General features: G+C 37.0%; 1 protein-coding gene across 1 annotated transcript in view; it reads right to left on the reverse strand.

Annotated features, from left to right (window-relative positions):
- Positions 1 to 10,793, reverse strand: part of LOC136712267 (sodium channel protein type 1 subunit alpha-like) — a 31,208-nt gene extending 20,415 nt beyond the window's left edge. Inside the window, exon 1 of the mRNA XM_066688729.1 lies at positions 9,992 to 10,793. The gene's annotated coding sequence lies outside the window, so the exon portion shown is untranslated. The remainder of the gene's footprint in view (positions 1 to 9,991) is intronic.
- Positions 10,794 to 11,051: the final 258 nt, after the last annotated feature.

The following is an 11,051-nucleotide window of genomic DNA, read 5'->3' on the forward strand; positions in this document are numbered from 1 at the left end:
AAGGCCTTTATAAAATGATTATTAAAGCTGGTCTATAAACTTGGCTTGATTGTGTCTCCTCAGCATCAGTGGGACCATAAATCACATTAAATCATATAATTTATCATTTGTGCATAATCACTGTTTCACGACCAGAATTTCCTTACATCGCACTCAGGCCATGAGCGCCGTCACCCATACTAGGTTAATCACCGTGAGGTAAGAACTTTATTGAAGCGTCAGCTTTAGCAGCATTTAGTTAATGGTTCACGTTCTCATTACCTGAACAGTTTCATTTTAAATCACATTAAGCTTAAATGAGTTATTGGCCAAACTAATAAAATATGCTATCTATTTGCTCATGACTGATGTGCTCTAATAATAAAACATTTATATATCAGGTAGAAAATGCCTTTTAGATTTATTTTTGCAGGAAATATGTGACCTGTGTAAAGCACCAAAAATGTACTACAAGTACTTCTATTTAAATTACATGCCTATAGTATAGTATAGTATAGACTGATATATTTGTTTTGGTCTGTTTTGTTTTGCAAATTAAACCAATCGTAACAATTCCAGTTTTGTCCAAGAAAAACTTAAATAATGCATTTTTGCACTGTTGTTGGTGCTGATTTCCCACTTTACACTGAATGTAGTTATGAACACATGATTGTTGAAATCCCGACTGAAGACAAAAAATGCAACATTTTCCTTTTCTTTCTTTCTTTCTTTCTTTCTTTCTTTCTTTCTTTCTTTCTTTCTTTAAATCCTTCATTCTTTCTTTCAATGTAAAAGCCACTGGCTATTTGAGTTGCATCTGCATCTATCTTTTGTGTTTTCTGCCCCCACATATTTACACACAGGCTAAGCAGTACTTTTGCTGTGCTATCAGCTCCACTGTATCGGAGAGGGTTACTCTAATATAATTATTGAGTTAGAAATGGACTACAACCTGTTGCAAATTGCATCCACCTCCACTGCAGACCCCTGAATCCAGGACACTGGTAAATCTGCTACAGTGATTCATATTTGACCCTATATGGTTTGGGAAGTCACTGTATAATTTCTACTCCAGACGGTGTCCTCAGCCATTTATATACTTGCTTCCTGATCTTATATAGATCATCTATATATACCATGTAATAGTCAATGGTAGGGATTTTGCACGTTGTATACATTATCATAATTTACTCAGTAAAGTGTTGGCCCAAGGTCAGATAACTCCAGTTTAATAATATATCATTTTAATAACAGTATATCATTGATTTATAGTTTTTAATTTAGAGGTGATGCCATATAGTATAACTGTATAGAACTGTCACAGTAGATACTGAAGCCTTATCACAAAGGGAAGTTTTAGTAAGACCTTTACATTTGGATGCATGTGTTCATTTTCTCTTCCCCGAGGTGAACAATCTGTTTTCAATTAATCCAGCTTGGTTAATTAATGGGATTGATTGAATGGGGAAAGGGACAAAAGGAATACATTTACACTTGATCTGATGTATTTTTCCATTTCTGTCTGTTTCATTTGAATCAGCACACTTTTTCTTTTTAAAGCTCCCGAAATCAACTAAATCGCTAATGCTAAGAGATCTGTAAATGCATTGTCTGTGTTTCATCCATTTTTTTATGGCAAGATGTTACTGTATGTAGAAAAAAAAAAAAATGTGCATCATGTCTGCTCTGATGAGATTTATGGAAGTCGTTGGATTTCACTAATCCTTTTTAAACATGTACACCAACAACATTATGATTAAATGTTGCCTGTGGTTCATGAATTGGCTGTATGCAAGTAATGGCAGTTAGTTAATAGGTCTGCACAGAACTAACCCTGTTTTAAAGTTGTTATTTGTATGTTTTTGTATTTTATTCTTGAAAAACTGTCTGCATATAATAATATATCTATATCTATCTACTATAACGCTTTTAATGGCAGTGGTTTTCAAAAGAACAAGAACTTTATTTCCCATGATGTTGTGGCAGAATTAAATCTTTCGCTAGTGCACAAATGGTCAAATTACTTTCTTTAAAAAAAGTCATATTTTTGTATCTATTTTTTTATAATGAATATGACAAGGTCCATTGTAAATCTAACTCATATACCAGCTGGAAAGAACAAATTTGAATTTAGTGGGTACATCTCAAAAGAAAATGCAACACAGGGTATTTCTGTCCTTTTAATGCAAATATTTCTTATCAACATATACTATGCAATATTGTTAGTGATCACAGCTGCACATACTTCACACATTCTGTCACAAAATGTATGCGATAATCTTCTCCCAGAGCATATTTTACTAGTTGCAATATTTTTTCCCAAATCCCTGTTGAGGTCACCCCATAAACTGAGTCCAGGCAGATAATATGACCTGCTTATCAATTCTGAAAAAACGAAATTAAACAAAGAAAAGACAGAGCAAGAGGTTTGCGCTTCACAGGTAGGTCAGAGTTTTGTGTTGGTCTAGCCCTACTTTTAATTTGGCAGTGGGTTTACAACCAATATAATGCTGTGAGTGTTGTATAACAAAATAATTATGTTGTTCATTTAGACATTACATTATTTTATGTCAGTTAGTGCAGAGTCAGAACGACTCCAGACCCTCGTGGTGCCATCGCCACATTTCTCTATGCCGACAGCGTGTGATTTTGGCCATCTCTTGTCTGTTTTTCTTATGTAATCTGTTTCCTTCCTGACAAAATCAAACATCACTTTTCTTTTCATACGGAGAGCTTTGTGCACTGAATTGAAGATAGCAACGTGTTGAGTTATGGGTAGGAAAAGATCAACTGAACTCTAGACAATCAATCTCTTATAGAATTTTTTCATCTTTGTACTGTGAGCACTTTTTAATATAGCTAGCCTTTTTCTTTCTGTATTTTATTCCATTGTTCTTTGCAGTTAGTGTTCCATGATGTAACTCTCTTCTTGCAGTTTTTGTTAAGAGCAATTATATTTATTTATGCATAAGCAGATGGTTTAAGTATACTTTCCTCCTTAAAATAATTGGAATAAGGTTGTCAATATGGCCAAATGATGTTGAATACCACTCTGTTTGTATGGATAAACAGTAATTCTCTACACAAGTAGACATAACTGATTTCAACATGTTGTCACATTGTGGTAGTGCAAGCATCTTCTCCTGAACAAAATTAATGGATGCAAATTTGAGACCAGGGGGTTTTTCGAGAAAACAAACACACGGGGTATATAGAGGGGACTGAGACGAATCGAATGACGTGCTTTGCAAAGAAATCGGGGGCTCACAGCCCCCCCAGGAGAGGTTCAAAAGTCGGAGGACCTGCTTAGCAGTGGAGTTGAGCTACAATGGCATAAATGAAAACCAGTGAACTATAAAGGCTACTGATATCAATCACTTTACAAGACCAAAGGCTGACGATGTGGGATTTTTATTTAACGATTGAATAACAATAATCTCTGGTGAGAACTCTTTAATTGTGAATATTATTCTAAAATCTCAACTATGAAGTTTGCATGACATTTCTCACATGGATGCTTTTACGAAATACATTTTAGGTAACAATTGTACAATATGCCACATAATACACTATGATTATATTTCTATTTTTAGTTATTTTTATCTTCACAATTATGTTCAGAAGTTGCTTTGTTTATGTGATATTGATTTATTAATCTGTATTTGTGTTGGGGTGGTTGGAGGTGGAATTGAACACACAGATAGACTTAATATGACTTATACACAAAAGCGAAATGTGCACCCTGTTCACTTCATGGTTTTGTATATAAATAATGACCATTTGTTGTGTTCTGTAAAATAATATGTATTTATTTGTAAAGCATTCCCTATGCATAGTGCTACTTCATAACAATTTGCACATAACTAAGCTGAGGCCAGGACAAACTCCTTTGACATTTGAGGGCTGTCCTGGAAAACAGATCAAGGTCATCCTTCATTTGCCTCCTTCAGTGTTACTGGAGACAAATGTCAAAACACTTCCTTATGAGATGAATGCTTAGTTCAGCAGTTAATGGTGCTCTTTATTTTAAACAGGGGGATCATTATGGTTCAGAAGAGAGCGGACTAGAGACGGCTACAGCAGCTGAGCAGCCTGTTTTTCATTGGGAATGTACAATATAACAGCATGCTTTAGAAGTCTGATTTGAAACGCCCCCCAAACCTTATGCATCAGTCAAACTGATACACAAAGAATTACCATGGTTTTGAGTAATAATCCAACACATGCAGAAACTGCAGCTGTTAACGTATCCAAATACTTTGCTCTTATCCAACAAGAAAATAAAAATATAAATCTCACATTGCTAAATACATTAAAAATGATTAATACTTGTAGTCAGTTTCTTTTGTATTTTGTGAAAGTTCCCAGACAAATGATAACTGTTAATAGTACAAAACGGAACTCAGTAGAAGTTATTAATATTGAGGTCAAAAAGTAATTGTAATAATCAGGTCATTATGCATTAAGTACATACATGATTCCAGCTAGTATAAAAATGTCATACACCAGGAAAAAGGCTAACTGTTTACGACATAATACGTTTAAAAGGTACTTCAGTCTCTGGATTTGTTTGAATTATCCCCTTTGCTGACAAGTCAAATAAACACATTGAGAGGATATAGCATTTCCAGAGCCCGGCCGAGCTGCCAGGACACACTGGCACACAATGAGAAATGTAAACATAGTGGAACCAGAACATTCTCCAGGAGTGCCTGCTTCAAACACCGAGGGAACAAGTCTTAACCAATTTACAACTGAAGTTTATAACAACAACAGCAACAACAACAACAATGATAATAATAAAAGGCAATGTCAATCCAGAAATAATAACTTTCCTAACACCCAGAATGTGTGCCAATATTTTTCTCTTACTACCTCAAATTTGATCTGCTGGCTACTGTTTTATATTAAGTTTTGTTTTTAATCAAAAGGGAGAGAGAAAAACATTCCTTATCACACTGATTTTACATAGTGGCTGTGGGCAATAGATACTTTCTTGCCTAATCAAGTACACATCGCTTCTCTCTCAGTGCGACAGGCAATTCACAATAAAGTATGTGTGCCTACAAGTCTCGTCTGTTTTGGAAATGTAGTGGCTCTCTTAAGAATATATTAGTAAGTCGGCGCTGTAAGTGCACAGACAAAAGAGAGGCTGAGAGCTGTCATAAAGACACTTGTCGCAAATAAATTATGAGCAGCAAGCAAATAATGAATCCAAGGTCATGTGTGTCTACACCAGTGCTGACCTGTTTAGTGGGAATGGCTGTGATTAAAACCCAGGGTAACGTTTTGCCTCGCACACAAAATGAAAGAGGAAATCACAAGCAAGGTCATCGCGTGAAGTCTGAGGAGGAGCTCACCATGTCATCTACTCTATATCTCTCATCAGCACATGTAAACACGACACAGTGAGATCTTTACTCAATGGCTACTCCTGCTTTGTGTATTTAAATATTAAAGATGTGCACGCTCTGGGAGTATAATAGGAATAGTCACTGATATATGTATATTGATAGATAGATAGATTTGTTTGTATAGATTTATATATATGGTTTATTGTTTTGTCTAATTAAGTCTATGCTAAGCAGATGTTTTGAGAGGCATTCTACTTTATAAAATTAGATTTACAGCAATTTCTTATCTGTGCGATTCACCATCATTATTATATAGCTGTTTAACATGATCTATTTGTCCTATCAAGTGTCATCCCTACGGAGGAGAAAGAGTCATTTTCAGGGAACAGTTTAGCTAAACGAAACAATGACCACATTTCAGCTGATGCCCTTTTTCATAAAGACCAGTGATCACAAAAAATGACCTCTTGATTGCATTAAACTGTTTTCTTTAATAATAAAACAGCATGTTGCCTCTGGTAAACAACAATTACAGTAAATGTCAAAGCTTTCATTGCCAAAGCAGTATTTCTCCTTGCAATGTACGGTTTGTGAGTCTGTGGTCTGTATCAACATAATTTATATTACAAAGATGACATAATTAGGAAAGTCTTATTGAAATGGCACCACTACATGGCACAGTCATAAACCCTCTTGTTCTGACCTATCAAAACCTGCAATCACACTGCACAGAAACACCCACACCATTCTCGCTTGAACTACAATGTTTAGTATGTCGCCCGGGAATCAAGACAGGGGTTTTAAATGCGTTTGCCACTCTGCTACAGAACCTGACTTTAAAATCAAAGTCATGCAGAAGAAACCAGGGCAATGTTTAAAATAAACACATCACATTCCCCCTGTGTCTCTCATGCTGTATTTCTCCTCGCAATACCTTTGTCACCAGCAAATGTTTTGATAGTTTTATACAAATGCAAAAGGTCATCCATCATGTTTGGACACATAGCATGCATACGTCTGCCAAGCTCTTCAGAATTCCCTCTTCAAGAGACCATGACTTGTATCCAAATAAAGGCTCCACTTACAACCACATAGCTCCTGGTTTCCATGCAAAGAACGTTAAAAGGGTTTCAGGGTGGCTATATTGATGCCATTAATCTAATTTCTCTCAACCTGCCAGTCTTTATGAGCACTTTTCTCATAGGTGGATGATAAACAAACGCACAGCTGTGAAGCACAATTAAGTCTTTCAAAGTTACATTTCAACCGCAACAATGACTGCTAATGTACACATGAAGACATAAAAACTGATTTCTCGATTTAAAACGAATATGTAATGTGCATCTGTGTCCTATAGGTTTTACAATTATAAATCCTTTTGTAAAAGACGTTCACTAGATAATGTGAGTCCACTTTTCACGCAGTTTGACAAGCCAGCACTGATGCACAAAGCTGCTTACAGCCTGCTTAGTGCTGTGACTTCAGTCTCAGCGAAAACCACCTGATGGACTGGAACAGGAAGAGACAACACAGACCAGCATGCCACGCTGTGCTAGTCTGTGCAGTGCCCCTGTGGCTATCCATCAGAAAGATAGTGGCCGTCATTTCGTCTGAGTGTGGGCCTACAGTGCATGAAATACATTGTTAATGACATGGTCTTGTATTGTGTCAGTTGTCTCAATATGTTTGGTATATAGTGTATACATAAGTGTGTGTGTGTGTGTGTTTTGTGGCAATGCTCATCGGGTAACAGGAGAAACATGAAAAGTTAATTTAAAGCAAAATAAAGCTGATATTAAAAACAAATCTGTTATTTTAGTTATAACACCAGACAGCCGAGTTCAGACCTTCAGTTTGTAAAGCATATGGACATCAATACATGCAAATACAATGAGCTAAAGTAGTGTCACATCACAGCGTGACACAATCAGAACAGTGCAACACCAACAAGTCAGATTACAAAGGTGATGGATGGCACCCTAACCACCAGGCCCGTTGGCCCAGAGCCCGGCTAACTGTGCCCAGCACGCCAAGGAGCCACAGCACAGACAAATACATTTAATGACTAAGGAAGGAACGGTCAGTGTAAACAACTGAGTCATATGGAAACGTATTAACCGTCTCAAAAGAATTTGAAATGCACCAGAGAGACCATACTGTCATTAAACCCATCTATTTTCTCAACAAGATTTTTCTCCTTGTTATCTAAAACACCTATATTCTCCAGGTATTCTCTTACATACTTTGTAATTGTATCATTATCTTGTTTGTCAGTTAATTCCTAATCATCTTCTGGAGTCTATTTCTGCTGCTGAACTCGTTTTTGTATTTGATTTCATGCCAAGTTGATCCTTTCGTGGAGGTTTAGGTGAAACCAACACATCAGTGTAAAGATAAAGCCTTCCCCTACAAGTTACCCAGAGGATATTTTAATCCTTATGGTGTATACCTTGGTATACCATCAGTCCACAAATAAATAAAGAAAAAATAACCATTGTAGAGAACATAGCTGCCTTGATTATGCAAAAGACTTCCTAAAACGCTTAAAACAATTAAAACAAATGGTTTTCTGTGTTATAAAATCTGTTTTCATTATTAATAATTATACATTAGCATTATAAATCTGCCTTTCATTATATACTAGTAGTAAAGAAACATGTATATTGGGAATTCCCCTACACTATGTTCTGTATATTTAGATTACAAGTAGTAGTAGTAGTAGTAATAATAATAATAATAATAATAATAATAATGTTGTCATTGTTTTTGTTTTTAAGTGTAAATAGTAAAAAATAAAACCAAACAAATAAACAAATACCTAAATAATTGTGTGCCAAAAAGAACTAAGCCTATAGCTGTTATATAACAGTTTAAAAAACAAGAAAAACGTTCAGTCCTGAGGATATTTTCTACATAGGCTACTTCTATTTGTAACTGGCAATTATTATTATTAATATTAATAATAATAATAATAATAATAATAATAATACCTACAATCAGGAAAGCATACATAACGTCAATAAATAAATCAATAATATCAATATATCAATACATATTTTTGTATCAAATCATAAAGACCTGAAATAACAAAAATGGCAGTATAAACTTCAGATTAGATTTCGGAAAAACAAACACACAAATAAACAGCCACACAAACTGTTCACCTGCTGCCGTTCACCAACCAAGGCAATGCTTAAAAAGTAAACTCGTAATTCATGCAAACCGTGTAACCGAGGGACCCCAACATGCGCAACCTGTAGTGAGAGAGAAGTGCAAAGGTGTGCAATCTGGAATGAAACAAAAATTGCAAAAGTGCGCAATCTGCAGTGAAACTAAAATTGCAAAAGTGCGCAATCTGGAGTGAAACAAAATTGCAAAGAATGGTGCGCAATGTGAGTGAGACAGTGTGGGTTTCAGCACCTTGGCCAGCAGGACAGCAGCCTTTAGGGGTGAAAATCCTAAAAGCAGCACCGCGTTTCAGAGGCTGCGGGCCGCTCGGGCTCTTGCTGTTGTGCAGCTCTTGTGACTTTTAAATGTCACTTTCTGTGCAGCGCACGGCACTCACCAGCAGCAGCAGCGAGCTCTGGGGCAGTCCGGCGCTATGCGTGCCCGGGAAGCACCTGTTGTCCTTTGTTTTATCATAATACACATTAGGGCACAGGACATTCACTTTGAATGAAAATGTCTTATTTTACTAACACGGCGCACAATGTGTGAGAACACGCGCAGACTTGTGTCTACAGCCTTGTTTTCCATTTCTATCAATACAAAGACTGGGATTATAATCCACATTTCTGTCGTTGTGAGTTCTACGAATTCTACTGATACGGTTTTATAGTTTGCTACAGCTCTTGCCTTCAATTCTAGGTGTTTCGCCTATTGGATTTCGACTTATGCTATATCATAGCATTTTCTCTACAAAAATAATCACCTTAGGGATGGTACTGAACATGATTGCTAAGATGCATCTATTCCCTGGTTGCATGCATGATTTTCTACACACCGTATGATACATGAGACGGAACAAGGCTTAAGGGGCTATTACATGTTACAGCCCCCTGTCAGAAACAACAACATCGAAATTAATATTGTCGACTATTCTAAGGCATGTTGTCTATGCTACCAAACATAAGCACACACACACACACACACACACACACATATATATATATATATATATATATATATATATATATATATATATAAAACTATGGCTATGTATGTTTGAACGTTGTGTTTTTAAGTGTTTGTCAAAGTTGTATTTTTCACTCCGATTTGGCTAAATATACATCTACCTAGATTACTCCGTATGTTTCGATCTTCATTTCATCAAAATTGAAACACGTCCAGCCAGGTGCCACAATTAACAGGATTAATTATGCTAATGAAACGAAAATCACAGAACCATTTAAAAGGATTAGGAATGACTTTGATCTGGGTTCAGTTCTAGCCATTGAACACAGATCGACATAGTTCAATGCAAACTTTCCCCTGGAAGCTATAGTTGGTCGAATGAAATATATATTTCACTATCAGATATTTATATTTACATAACACCCGCAAATAAGACTTGTTGATGGCGCTTCAGCCACGCTTCTGCAGGCTACTTTCAAAACTATAATGTCCACTGTGGAAAAGTGAGAGAGGCCAGTACTTACATGTGAAACTCCTTGATTTGCATTGCATCCAGAGCCAACCCGGTATTTCAATGGATTTTAAATTTCCATAGAGCTGTAGAAATGCCCCCAGTCGTAGCCATGACGACTATTCTTCATTAGAAAAAAAAAACGACCATCCTTTACAACTTGGTTTTGGGGAGACAGGATGAAATAAACTGTCTATCGGTCAACTTGTTTATTGGACTTCTCTGTGTCCTGCCAGCCGCGGGTGCAGATTGGACCAGTCCACAGCGTGAGTTGTTAAATCCCTTGTCTGAGGCGCATTGCTAGTTGTGCTGGAGATCCTGGTCCTGCTGTGAGTTGGTGCATTGATCTCCTGTAGCCCGTCTCCAGTACTGATGGACTCTGACACATGCACTCAATTGTGCCTCTCAAGGATCTCCTCCCAGTTCCTTACAGCTGTTAATGGAGCCCAGGGGGGGTGGAAGAAGAAGCACAGTGTATTGAAAGCATTTGTTTTAAAGCAACTCGTCCTCTGCAAAGCCCTTTCCGAAAAAGCATCTGAACCTTTTGGTTGCCCTTGAGCTGCGAAGTGAGGAAGTCAGATGTTTGCGAGGTAACGCCTCCTGCCACAGCTCAACGGCCCTAGCATTACCTATTATTATTATTATTATTATTATTATTATTATTATTATTATTATTATTATTATTGCTGCTGCTGCTGCTCTGGGCTTGTCGTTGTTGTAGTTGAGTTGTCAGCAATGCCTATAAAATAATAACCGCGTTATCAGAAGGGCAGAACCAGACCCAGTTGATAGGGACCTCTTCTCAAGCCACGTAATTGATGAAACCCCTTTTTCATTGTGAAGCCCCTAATCCGCGCAGGCTTTAAATGATTGTCACAGGGACAGCTGCTGCGAGGACATGGCATTGCTGTTGGCTGCAGTGCTTCATTTAGTTAAGATATATGCTTTTGAGGGTGCTGTTGACATTTAGTGGGTCCACAATAGCTGACAAGCAGACAGCAGTGTTTATTACAAGGGTAGAGATGGTAACAGAAAGTAACAGCCATGTCACACTTAAAATAACAAGAGGAAGC

Source organism: Amia ocellicauda, chromosome 2 (assembly GCF_036373705.1).
Source record: "Amia ocellicauda isolate fAmiCal2 chromosome 2, fAmiCal2.hap1, whole genome shotgun sequence".
Classification (NCBI taxonomy): domain Eukaryota; kingdom Metazoa; phylum Chordata; class Actinopteri; order Amiiformes; family Amiidae; genus Amia; species Amia ocellicauda.